We start from the raw sequence: 14,385 nt of genomic DNA on the forward strand, positions 1-14,385 counted from the left end.
CAGCGTTATAAGGCATCGTATATCCTGTACACACTGACACATCAAAAAACATTTTAAGATTTTCAAACTCTGGATTCAGTTTTTGGGAAAAAAAACCCCGTTTTTGGCAAGAAATATGTAATTTCAGTCTGGACAAAGAGCTGAACGTACTACAAAGGCGGCAGCATGATTCATCAGCATTTTTGGTCAGATGGTCGAACGGCTTGGGAATGTACAAGAGAAAGCCTGAGAGAGAAACTCTGCTTACTTTCTCGCCTCCACGCAGCTGCCCAGTCACTGCGTGAGGCGGGTGTGAATGTCGTATTGTTGGTTTCAGAAAGTTACAAAAGTTGTCGGACACAATCCCCCCAACTCCAAAAGGTGTTGGAGGAAGGAGTTTCTGAGGCTATTCAACCCTCCGACAAGCACTTCTGTCTTGTCAGATCATATTTTACTCAGTGATATGTTTTTCTGCACAAAATATCAATTTTAACATTTTCTAAAAGTAAATTTTATTGTGTGCAATCCCTAATCTCTTCAGTAGCAATTAACACATGACAACAATCTAATATATTTATAATGTATGTATATATATTGGTAGGGATGAACTGAAAGGAGATTGGATAAAATGGAGACAAAAAGAAAACCAAACTGGAGCAAGAAAGTAATTCTGCTGCAGACATCAGAGAAATCATACAATAAGAAGGATTTAGTACAAATGACAAGAAGCAAAATGATTGAAAACTAAAATAAATCTGAGGCTTTACTCTTGTTGTTTCAATCCCTGATAAATGCAAAAAAAACAAAAAACAACCCCCTGTGTAAAATCCCATCACATGTTGAGATCCAATATAAATAATAGGTTAAAAAATACCCCATTCTGACAAAGACAAATTGCTTTAATTAACATACAGTCATATTCATCATCATGGTTTTCACCTCTGCTGTTAACCAACCTCACAGCTCTCCTTAATCTGATTATTATTAGATTTAAGAGTTTTTTTTAAGTTGTAAAAAAGTTTGATGAATAGCTTTATTATTTTAGTTACCAGTTGGAGTATTTTTCTCTTTTTCTCTCTCAATTTGATGAATGTGGGCGTCATGAAGGTTGGAAATGTACAAATGAGTTAAAATGCGACGTCATGTAAATAGAACAAAAGATGAGATAAAAGAGAGACAGACTGGACAGACGAAGAGAACATATGAATGTCATGCACATACAAACACCCTCATCGATGTTGATCTGCCTGTTTGTTTGTCGTGCTGAGTTATGTTTACTGTTTCCCTGTTGACATGTGCTTATTCAGGTAGAAAATGCCAACAGGACGTCGCTGCCAAACCATCAGACACAAAACCTCTGTGTGCTGTGAAAACTGGTTGAACTGTCTTTAGTGGAGCTTTATCACTCAGTATGGTGCTTTAAAGATAACAAAACCTTGTACATGTTAAACTACCTGCTGAGAAATAGAAACAGTCATTTAAAAGCAAAATCCAGAAGAGATGCATATTTAGAAACAAGAGATGGTGAATTAAAGAAACAAGGTATTAGACCTGTAAGGGCATCAACAAAGAAACAGATGAGATCATTGTAGCTCCTGGTTTGGCAGCATTCCCAGATATTATCTAACTACAAGTTAGTGAAAACTACGGAGCCCCGCGAGGGTCACAGCGAGATTTTTTTTTTTTTGCATTGCCTCTCAATATTTTGCGTTCTCTTTCTTCTTCCATGCCTTCTGAGCCATATGTCTATTTCTGCTCAGCTGCTCCCAGCGCAACGCCCCAATACGGATCAGCTCATTGAAATTTACTTTGAACCGGGCATTGAGTGTGCTGATACAGTATTACTGCTCAATAGGCATGTTTATGTAATTAGTGAAAGTAAACCTAAACGAATTCTTCGATCAAGAGGTTTCTCCAGAAGGAAGCAGTACGCTAACCTGCAGGATGCTGTCGGTTTCATTCGTTACCAGTTACTATACTCAGTTAAACTGCACAGATAGAGATGGATGTATTCTAAATGTGGAGAGTTCGGCCTACGAGGAAGAAAAGAGGACGTCCGCTTGATTATGAAAGAGCTGGGTCCCAGAGGGCTTTCACTGAGGAGAAGGAGAACGTCTCCAGAGGCCGAATTACTTTTCAAAAGGACCAAATGTCATCTGGCATATTGACTCTTATGATAAACTCAAGCCTTTCTGCCTCAGGAGACGTCTCCTTTTCCTCTGTGAAGACCCTCTGGGATCCAGCTCCTCCATAATCAAGCTGATATGCTTTTTTCTTAATCGCAGAGTGGAAATAGACATATGACTCAGAAGGAATGGACTAGCATAGTAAATATTGTGAGAGAACACGAAATTTATTGCAAGGATGGAGGGTCGGAGGTCGGGCTGTGGAGGAAGACAGATCTGAATCTTTATAAGATTATAACAGGTATCATAACTTGTTTTGCTACTAGAAGCCATTTTTTTCATTTTTGTATGGTGTGAAAACCAATTTGCACAGAGTTAGAAAATTCATCAGTGTGAATATGGAGCCATCATTTAGTTTGGTCAAACTTCACCATTGTTTGATTGTGCAGAGTCGTGTTTTTTCATATCAGTGTTGCAGTACCTAATGCATAATGATTGACAGGAAGCTGGTTGGACTATTTGCTTTTTTTTCCAACTGTGTGTTCAGACAGAAACAGAAGTGAATTTTAAGGGCAGCGCCTTAACATAGAAAGTGGGAAGACGTTTTCACATTTTCAATTTGTGCATCAAAAAACCTTACCGATTAAATCATGATGTATATGAAGCATGTGACTTGCAACCATCCACATAAGATCTGTGTGCAGCGATGAGGAGACTGTAATTAATACATGAAACAAACACAAACTGTCCATATTGTGTCATCTGTCAAATTTGCGCTGATGACACAAGGTGAAAATTCGCAGTTTTCTGTCTGAACACATCTGTAGGGTGAGATGAGAAGATTTATAAAACTCTCATGTTTGTGCGTTCGATGTGGAGCTTGAGCCAGGAGGCAATTAGCTTAGCTTAGCTTAGCTTAGCTTAGCTTAGCATAAAGACTAGAAGCAGGGTGAGACAGCTAGCCTGGCTCTGTCCAAAGTTAAAAAACCTGCCTGCCAACACCTTAAAGCTCACTGCTGAACACCATCTATCTTGTTTGTTTAATCTGAATCCAAACAGAGGTTTGTGAAAACAACAATTTGCATTTTTATGTGGACTCCTGTTTTCACATTTCTGCTCCGCTCCTGCAGTGTTCAGGCTGTAAATGAGAGATGCATCAGTCTTTAAAGCATTCTGTCCTCTTTCTGCTGCATGACTCAGCTCCATTTATCTCTGACAGCTCTGGGAAATTTCAAATCACTGCTGTTCCAGAAGATCACATTTATCCCACCATGCATCTCTTCCCCAAAGATAAAGCAGTGTTGTCCAGCAGAGTAGCTCTTAACAATAAAGCTCTAATGGTCATTTAATGCTTTGAACGAAGCATGTTGCAGATTCTGTTCTGATTTTTATGTACAGAATCTATGGCGTACACTTATTCTTTCAAATAAATGGGAAGGTCTGTCCAAACTTTTGGCTGGTGATGTATGTGCAGCTGAAGAGTGGAAAGCATCCAGATTGGTAGATTGTCAAGATTGTATCTCGGCTTTTTGCCAATGATATAGTTCTGCTGGCTTCAGCAATCTGTAACCATCAGCATGCAGCAGGCGGTTTGAAGCTGAGTGTTAAGTGGTTGGAAAAATAATCTGCACCTCCAAGTCTGAGGACTCTGCTGGAGCAGGCTGCTCCTTCTGGGTTGGAACGAGTTGCTGCCCCAAAGTATCTTGGTATTCTTTGTTTCTGCAAAGTGAGGCCACGTTCAGAGCGACATTAAGCCTTCCATGAGAAAACACAGCCTCCTCATTCAGCGCCAGTAAAACACAAAGCTCGGCCAGTAGCTCTCTTTGGAACTGTCTTATCTACTGAGACAGTCTCCGATGGCAGAAAACATCTGCTGGTATTTGACGGTCAGATGTTCTTCCCTCCAACAACCACAAGGGGCAACAATGAGCCCATCCCGTACTTGAAAACAAATGTGGATGTTGTAGGAAAATAAATTAAAAACACTGACAAGTAACACAAAGGTGAGATTTATGCTTCATCAGAAATGTTTTCAAAAAGTGTTTTTCTTTTTTCACGATAAAAGACCTCAAGGATGTGGACTAACTGGTTGCTTTGGCAAATGTATGTGTGGTTAACTTTTTAATGGGAAGCATCCAAGACACATGATGAATGAGACAGTAATGGGGTCCAACTGTGGTTAGCTTTAGGCGGCAAAATCACTGGTTGGGTTACGGTGAGATTGTGGTTTCTGTTAAATGTAAATTGAAATGAACACGTCCTGTCTCGTTCATCAAGGCACTGCTGACTTATTTGTTTGTTGACATTATTTAACAATGAGACTGAAATCTTTCCCTAACCTTAACTTAGTTCTGCGAGTGCTTAAATATAACGACAAAAAACGTCATTCTTTAGTTGCTATGAGTGATTATTGTAATGGCAGAGCAGATGTTGTAGGACAACAAATTAAATACATTGACTACATCAAATACATACCTCCATCTTGGACATTTACATCACTTGTATTCCTCAAAAAGGACAGAAAATTGTCCAGGATCATGAACATCCAACTCTGTTCAAATTCCCCTTCGCTCTGGTAAAAGACTCCAAAAATCATAACGCTTTCTTAACAGTACTTGCAGTGAAACTATCTTATTATTGTACCAGATGTTCAATAACTATTGAATCTTTAATATGTTTTTTGGGTTTTTGTGTAATCTGGGTGAAGCTCCCTTTAAAGGAGCAGTCTGTAGGATTTAGTGGCATCTAGCATTGAGGTTGCAGTTTGCAACTAACTGAATACCCTTCCTCTCCCCTTCCAAGCATGTAGAAGAACCTATGGTGGCTGCAAAACTCACAAAAAATGTGAAAGGTCCTCTCTAGGGCCAATGTTTGGTTTGTCCATTCTGGGCTACTGTAGAAATATGGCGGTGCAACATGGCGGGCTCCGTGGAAGAGGACCCGCTCCATATGTAGGTATAAAGGGCTCATTCTAAGTTAACAAAAACACAATGATTCTTATTTTCATGGGATTATACGCTAATTAAAACATATTGATGAATATTATATTCCATATCTGCCAAGTCTGTTCTGCTAGAGGCCACTAAACTCTGCAGACTGCACCTTTAAAACACATTTTACAAGCAGACCCTTTGAGTTCACAGTATATATATTTTGTTTTTTTAATTTATAGCACATTGAGCTTCCTTGTAATGAAATGTGCTACATAAATAAAATTTCCATTACCACAGTAAGATGCACTCTGTTTATCCCGGACATGATGTATATCCTGGATCTGTCGAGCAGCTTGTAAGCTGAGTCGGGGGGGGGGGGGCTGAGAGGGCAGCGAGTCAATAATTGTAAAAGGACACCTGGCCTATATAATCCGATTCCTTTCTGAGGGTTTCCTCCATCTACATCCTCTCTTCATTCCATTATGAGAAACAGGAGACTTAGAGGAACGACACAAACAAAGCCTGAATGCTTAATGAAGTAAAGCTCACATCAACATTTCATATTAATGAAATACAGTTCAACAGCATTTTTAAGTGGTGACGGCCTTTGAAAGTAGACTCCCAGAGACCTGATAAGGCTGGGATTTGAGGCAGGAGTTAATTAATGAGTGTTTGAGAGGACTGTTTGTGCTGAATCAAGGGTGAATTATCAGTTGCCCTGCTCCACAGGCTCCCCTGGTGATTTGGCACAAATTGAGAGAGCAGAGCAATTCCCCAGGAGTTTGGTTTAATTTCTTCTGTCGAAGAGATTCCACTGAACCATGTTAACCTCCAGCACCATCAGGAAATTAAGTTGCAAAAGAGGCTTAAGGTTTCCAAACAAAATGAAAGGAAAGGAGGGCTGTAGTCTGCATCAGCCTGCCGTTATGAAATTCTGTGAAGAGAGAAGAATATTTCAAAATGTTAATGAGCTGCTCTGTGAACTTGTTGGGGAGATACAGCTTTAAACAGGAAGTATTTCGTCATTGACACATCTCAGTAGAGAATACGAGAGTCAAGGTCAGAGGAGCGGATAGACAAACATTTGATGTGTCCTAAATTTTGATTATGTAGTGTGTTCACACTTACAAAAGTGACAACATTCAGAATCAATCAATCAAAGCAGACAGTATGCATACTAAATAAATACTGTCAATTATTGAGTGTGCTGTACAAGCAGCAACTACCACGGCTAGATGTTGAAGTCAATGCAGAAGTACCGTAGCCTCTTAACATCCACCCTTCTTTTGGAATTCGCCCATTTGGCACACCCAAATGGAAAACCTGTAAGGCCATAGTGCATGTATTAGGCTTCATTTGAAACATCTTCTAGTTTCTGGAAATGCGCTTGTTTAGCATGTGGCTAAAACACAACCAAAACTACCTCAGTTCAGATTTGGTTCAAGAAAGTGTCAAAAAAGCCTAAACTTATGGGAGCTAGGGAGTTTTTAATTTGTGGTGTCACTGATGTCCCTGAACCTCTCCAAAACGTCTCCAAAACGTCTCCAAATGGCAAAATTGTGCCAATTGCTTTCACTCATTACTGCGTGATGCTAAGCCGCTTACAACTGGCTTAAGCGGGTCGCCAGCGACCCGGTGGATGTTAAGAGGCTAAAGTGCCACCGACAGCTGCTAGAAGCTCCAACTGACTCTCAGTCAAAAAGCCTCAACTTCTCTCTGGAAATAGTAAGTCAATCATTTTTTTCAATGAGTCATTATGGTCTCAATCTCTAATAAGTGTGCTGGTGGTCATTTTGGAAATTATTGCTCCGTTAATAAGATTTGAAGACTTATAGTAGCTTTGATGTCTGCAGTGTGGGTGTTGATTGACAGCTGTGATTGACAGTTGACTCACCTGCGGCTCTCCCCAAAAAGCAGGAAAAAAACAACAGAAGGCAAAATGGCAGCGTCTCCCAGAGGTAACAGATGATAGGTTATCACAGGAGGTTTTATATTGTTTTAGTATTTAGTTCATTTGTTCTACACTAACTGCAAAAACAGTGTACTGTGATGAGTGGTAGGTACAGTAGTATATACTGTATATAATTAGTATGTAGTGTGGATTTGGGACAAAGAAATAAATTATCTGCATGAACTTTGATTTTTTAAACACAGCTGGACTCAACTACATGATCTTTGAATTATCACATAGTATGATATACAGACAGGCGACAAATTAAAGGAAAAACCAGTCCAGGTCTAAATGCTTGACCCCTACAGTGAGGGGGTCTGGTGGCTCTGTTATGCTGTGGGGGGCCATTTTGCTGACACAGTTTGGGTCCACTTGTCCCCTTAGAGGTAAGGGTCACTGCAAATCAATACAAAGTTGTTCTGATTGATCACCTTTGTCCTATGATGAAACATTTCTATCCTGATGGGAGCAGTCTCTTCCAGGATGACAATGCCCCCATCCAGAGGACACGAGGGGTCACTGAACGGTTTAATGAGTATGAAAATGATGTGAATCATATGCTATGACCTTCACGGTCACCAGATCTCAACCCAGCTGAACACTTACGGGAGATTTTGTGTTAGACAGCGCTCTCCACCACCATCATCAAAACACCAAATGAGGGAATATCTTTTGGAAGAATGTTGTTCATCCCTCCAGTAGAGTCCAGAGACTGTAACATCAGTGCCAAGGCACATTGAAGCTGTTCTGGCAGCATGTGGTGGCCCAATACCTTACAGAGACACTTTATGTTGGTTTTTCCTTTAATTTGTCACCTGTCTGTATCTCAAGCCAGATTTCCATCCAAAATTCAAGAATATCTGCAAAAGAAGATTCAAATTAATGCTTGCTTCCATCCACTATCGTTTTGCTAATATTAGGAGTTGGTTCATCAAGATAAACGATCAGTGGGACTAATTCTCCAGTTGGGGCCATTAAACCATTGCAGAAGAAGAGGACACAATGAGATGACGTCATTAAAAGAGCAGCAGTCAAAGCTCAAACGATGTAGAACAATCTGGAAAATGTGATGGAAATATGACATTTCTGTTTGTTTCATGTATTAATTTGAGGAAGGTTACAGTCTCCTCATCACTCCACACAGATCTGATGTTTTCAGCTCTTGAGTGACATTTAAGAGGAAACTTTGGTATTTTTCAACCTGGACCCTATTTTCCATCTTTTTGTGTCTAAGTGACTCATGGGGAGAACAGATTATGAAACTGGTTCAGTATTGACTGAGAGCACTTCAGCCAGCAGATGCAAAACAGGCTGTAAAGTAATCCAATGGGGCAATCTAAATGTACATCCACTTAAAGTGTTTTTGCCACTGACAGGCTCAGATTATTATTATAAGTGTCTGACAACATTATGGAAAGGACCAAACAGAGAAATAAGATGTTTTTCTTTACCTTTGATCCGGTCTGTTTGTTATTGTGTTAGACCAAATCTCTCTCAAGGAGAAGTCTTGTTCCGAAATGTCACGAGAGTTGAATTGTCGGAGGAGTTCGTCGTGTTGGATGACAGAAAACGTAGCTCAGTGTTTATCTAAAAGATTTTCAAAGTCATGGCTGAATATTCCAGCCTGGTCGCCAGAAGAAAATGTCGGCATTGTACGTTTCTGCAAACCACAGAAACATTGAATATCTACGTTTCAACACGTGAAATTCGTAGCATATTAACATTTCAACAATACGTATCATCTCAACATTTCTAAAGTGACGTAGTTCACATGTGATCTATATGAGTTGATCTTTCCTATGCAGGAGGAGGAGGGGCAGTTGGACGGTTAGTAAGTTTGTTGGCAGCAAGTTGGAAATCAGCAGAGAACACGGTTCGAGACCACCTCGAAACCAAAACCAATGTCTGCTTCCCGTTTCAACCGGCAAAAGCGGGTGTTTTTTGCGAGACGTCAGGACATTTGCAGCTGTTTTTCTGGCGAGAAAACTGGCTTTTTTAGTGAGACATCGGCCGTTTTTATTTTATTTTTTATTTTTATTTTAACCCAAACCATGATCTTTCCCTAACCCTAACCAAATGGTCTTTGTGCCTAAACCTAACGAGACCTTAAGCACAGCATTGTCACACCATAAAACATCATTATTCAACAGGTAGAAATGTTAATAGGATACGTATTTCACGTGTTGAAACATATATATTCAATGTTTCTGCGGTTTTCAGAAACGTTCAATGCCAACGTTTTCTTCTGGCGACTGGGTTGAATATTCATCCTTTATACTGATGACATCACTATGACATCACACTCCAGAGAACCATTATGCAGCTGTTTTCACAGGCTGAGTCCTCAACATGTGTAGAATCGGTACTGCCCCTTTAATACTGGATGATATTTATGTATGAAGTCTGGTTTGCACTAGAAACAATTTCTCAGTTTATTTTATTGAGTGATTTTTTTCCCCCATTAAAAACTGAATTTCCTGTCTCATAATAAATCTGGAGACTCATCCGGGTGGCTGTTCAGTATCGTCTGTCGGTGTTTGAATCCTCAGACCTGTTCCAGCAGCGGAGCGGACGCTTACATTCCTGATTGATTGTTTTCAGTAAATTTCCCAGCATGCTCCTGTAGCCCTGTTGCGTCCCAGCATGCTCTCTAGTTTGCCTCCCTCCTGCTTGTGGATTATCATGTAATCCTTGATATTCATCAGCCTAGGAGGTCAGAGGTCGTCTTATCACAATTCCACAACATCACTCTGATCTTGGTGTAGATGAACTAGATTGTTCTGGTTTGTTGGATTTAAAGACGAGACATGAGGATGACGACTCTGATCATCTCCCCTCTCTCAGCGCTGCGGTCTGCCACAGATGTCGTCCACCTCAAAAATGTATTTAAAAGTTTATCTGAAGCTAATATGAAGCTTCAGCCATTAAAATGAGTCAAATCAAGTAGATATCTTTCAATGTTACAGTCTTTTTAGTGCCAAAGTCCCTCTTTTTATTACTATACATCTAGACTCACGACTGCAGACAATCAGAGATCTCACCGCCTACCGATCATCTGGGGATTTCTAAATAAACGGTAGCTGCGAGAACGGCGGCGAGAACGGCAGCTAACGCCCCTTGCATTTAGTCAAGGACACGCCTTACTGGAAATGATGCTCTCGCCCCCATTCTCCTCCGTGGTGAACTGCATGTCACCGCCCCAATATGAAGGGCCGCCCTGAAGACCTTGGATTGGTTCTGGTTCTGCAGGGGTTTTTTTTTTTTTTTTTTAACTCTCTAATTGTTTCCACTCAGTTTTAGCAAGTAAACTGAAAGATTGTCCTCACAAAGAGGAAATATGATGCTAAAAAGACTGTAAATGTGGCAGATATCCACTTGATATGACTAACTCAGACTGATGAAGCCTCATACAAGCACCAGATAATGATGATAACATTTTTAATGCATTTTTGCACAAAATTGTGCTGTGTGGACACACTATGGGTTTTTTCCTCCATCACTCCCATTGTAAATGCATTATGAAGGGATCTTCTAATGAAGGAATAATTACAGCCAGAAAAACATGTTTCAGTGTTCATTTGGGCTCCTGACTGTTGTTTTAAGACAGACTGTGAACCTTCATTCTCAGCATTGGTCTCATATGTTACATCATCATGTCTTGTCGGGTATTATGTCTGACATAATCCATCATAAGTCTTGAAATCAACATCAACATCAAATGTTTCTTCATTTTCAAATAGCCCTGATTATCCTTAAGAACAAAAGCTGCAGCACATCCCTATTTAAAGCCTATAAAAAACTCACTGCATGCTGAATACATGTAAATTGCAGTTGCAAAGTTTACATGCAAAAACACTGACAGGCTCACTTATAAGGCCCAATCAGGTGCACAAATAGCAACACACAACAAAAACCATAATGCATTGAAGAAGTAAAAAATGATTGTGCTGGTGAGTTTTTGAAAAAACCCTAAAAGGGCTTATAAGGACATCTCGCCAAAATGAAAAAACAAAACAACAACATCATAAATTTAAGTAAAAAAGAGAGTACATTAACAAACCATAAAATAAACACAAAATGAATAGATGCTAACTGCTGATAACAAGCATGTACAACTGATAAGATAAAGGAGAAAAAGGCCACAACATACTAAATTCAAGTAGTTTGTCTCACCAAATAAGCCCTTAACCTACATCAGCTTCCATGGTAACTTCTACTTCAGTTAATCAAAGTAAACAAGAAGACACCAAGTTGTGTGTGATTCATCCTCCATGCACGCTACAAAATATAAACAGGACATAAATCCTCAGACGAAACCTCATTTCATAAACATTTATTTCCACAGAAGTCACATTTAAAGAGCAAGGATGTCACCTTCACTGCGACTGATGTTCTGGTTATTAGATCTGAACCAAAACAACCACCTGCTTCTTGTAAAGCAGCGATGCAAATCATGAGTGACATAATAGTGTGTGTGTGTGTGTGTGTGTGTGCGTGACAGGCTGTGTTTTATCTTCTGTCCTTTGTATTAATCCTCTCTGTTTGGATGTCTGCCTGCACAAACTGTCAATCTGGATTTAGCTGCATTCAAACAAAGGCTTCACAGTGGAGTTCAGTTTATACTGAAGAGTCATGATCAAGTAGACTCGCAGCTTTACACTGTAAAAAACACTGTTTATTTATTGTTTATTGTTTGTGTGCATAACTGCAGATGGAAAGTAACTACTGTATATCTGGTACAGAGCTTCTTTTCTCTTGGCTTAAGAAAAGAAAAAAATGTTTAAAAGGTCAAACTGATTCATCCTTAACTCACTGTACAGCTACTTATCTGCCTCACACTGTAACATATGATCACAACTTCAAGATTATGAATTAAAAGAACATTTATGATTATTTAAGATCATATAACAATAGCAACAAGTTCTATAAACCAAATGACAAAATACACTGTTTCATCCAAATGTAACTCAATGGAAAATGTGAATTAATGCACCGGAGATAAACAGCAGGTGACGCTAATTCTCCAGTCGGTGCCATTAAACCGCTGCAGAAGAAGATGACGTCATTAAAAGAGCGGCAATCAAAGCTCAAACGATGGAAAACCATGTGGAAAATGTGATGAAATATGTTTGTTCATGTATTAATTAGAGGAACGTTACAGTCGCCTCATCGCTCCACACAGATCTGATGTTTTCATCTCTTCAGTGGAAACTTCAGTGACGTTTAAATCACATGCATGCTCATGGTTAAAAGAAACCAACGCTGTTAGTCTGTAGGAAACAGTAAAGAAATACAAGTCTTCTGTGACAAATTCATAAATGACAGTCATAATTTCCATGATCACTTGTTCCCTGTCAGATAAACATAAACAAGAGTCCTTTTGGGCATTTGAACAACAAAAAAACACGTCAGCAAAACCTCTAAGGAAGAGTGCAAAGCTGGACGTTTAATGCAATCCAGACAGAACAGGACATGCAGCTCTGATATATTATCATCAGTGAATTGTTATGGTGAATGTGTTAGCAAACAAGTGTCTGTTTATCCAGCTGAGACAGAACAAAGCTAACATCTCACTGGAGCTGAGTTTCTGTCCAGCTGATGAATTGAAGTTCAATATCACTGACTGCGACGTCACTCTCCTTTTAGCTCAGATTTGGTCTCCACCAACTTCTGAGAAAAAACATTCAGATCTTTAGCCGCTAAATTTTCATCTTTCTTCACCAGCGAGTCGCTAACTTTGTCTTGTTGCTGTTTGGTGCTGAGCAGGTGGTTTACAGTGGATTTATCAAGGATTGTTTGCTGAAAACAGGCTTAAATTAATAGTTAGATATTTTGGGAAGTACGTTTATTCACTTTCTTGTCAAGCGTTAGAAGAGAAGTTTGATACCACTCTCATGTTTATGTGTTAAATACAGAGCTGGAGTCAGGAGGCGATTAGCTTAACTTAGCATAAACACTGGAAGCAGTTAGCCTGGATCATCACAGTTCAAAAATGATCGAACAAACATTATATCTTGTTTTAAACCTGCATTTTATGGTTTTTGAACAACAGCCCTGAGCATTTTTGTCAGCATGATGTTGCCAGGCAACCAGTGGTGATTCTGTATGGAAGTACTGGTTATTAATGCTGTGTTTACGTGATATCTGAGTTATTGTAAATACAAGATTCTGACTTGTTAATAGCATTCACATCAATTTATAAGCTGTAAGTACGACTTTTTTGAAAGCTCTGATACATTCGACATGATGTTTCATAATACGGATATGTTCATGTTGATTAAACCCAGATTTAATGGATATAGTGTTTTGTTGTTATGTCAGTTATGCTGACTTGTTTGATGACATCAACGCTCACGTGTTTCTCTAATATCCATCACGTATAACATTAATGTCTCAAACAAGCTGATTGGTTGCCTTTAATATACGAAAACAAAACATAAACATCTTACATACACGTACAAAAGAAAAAAAAGAAAAAGCCATACCGTGCATGATTTGGGGAGGCCTAATTCCAGCTTTAAGAAATAGTTACACAATAGAAATGTGCCACTGAACTAAAACTACGAGCTAAAAGAAACTCAAAAGCTGTGTGGGTTCATCATATGACACATAGTTGATGTAAAAACTGATTACAGGAAGTTTAAACTTCTTGGACCAGTTTTCCCATCCAGCATCCAGATCTTGTGATTTTGCTTCAGAACAGCAGTGACAGCACAAAAGTATCTGTTTGATCAGTGGAAACCTGGACGGGGAGTTTAATGTCCCTGCTTTCAGTCCGGACCTGAACAATCCAATATGAGACACATATTGACTGAAGAGGAAGAGGAGCAGACAGCTCAGACACGACTCCAACTTTACAAAGTGTTGACGATAAAGTTTCCTTAACTTTTACTGAAACACGTCGTCGCCCACATCTCTAACATACGTTACATTTCACCAGCTGTGGAATCGATCAAAGTACTTTTACTCAAATCTTGTACTTAAATATAATTGTGAAATATCTTACAGAGTATTTTCACTTTATGTTTCTCTATCTTACTTACATTTCATATGCAAATATTATTTGACAACCAGATTATGCAGACAAAAACAAAAGATTAGTTTGTAAAATGCTGCTGGATGTGCAACGAGGCAACAAGTTCAAAAGCTTAAAAGTTCAACAGCTTGTTTCTGATGAAAACAAGTGGACAAAAAATCACTTAATGAAGGTTTAAGTTCTCCTTATTTAGCATTTATGAGCAGTATAGCTCTATAAACATTTAATAAATGATTAATAACAAACTTATAAACAGATATAATGTTATTTTCTAAGTGTTAATTTATATACAGTATTTGTAACTTCTCCTATGAAGACATATTTTGTACTATCACAACTCTGTGTTTTACTATATTTTAT

This window comes from Thunnus thynnus, chromosome 1 (assembly GCF_963924715.1).
Source record: "Thunnus thynnus chromosome 1, fThuThy2.1, whole genome shotgun sequence".
Lineage (NCBI taxonomy): Eukaryota > Metazoa > Chordata > Actinopteri > Scombriformes > Scombridae > Thunnus > Thunnus thynnus.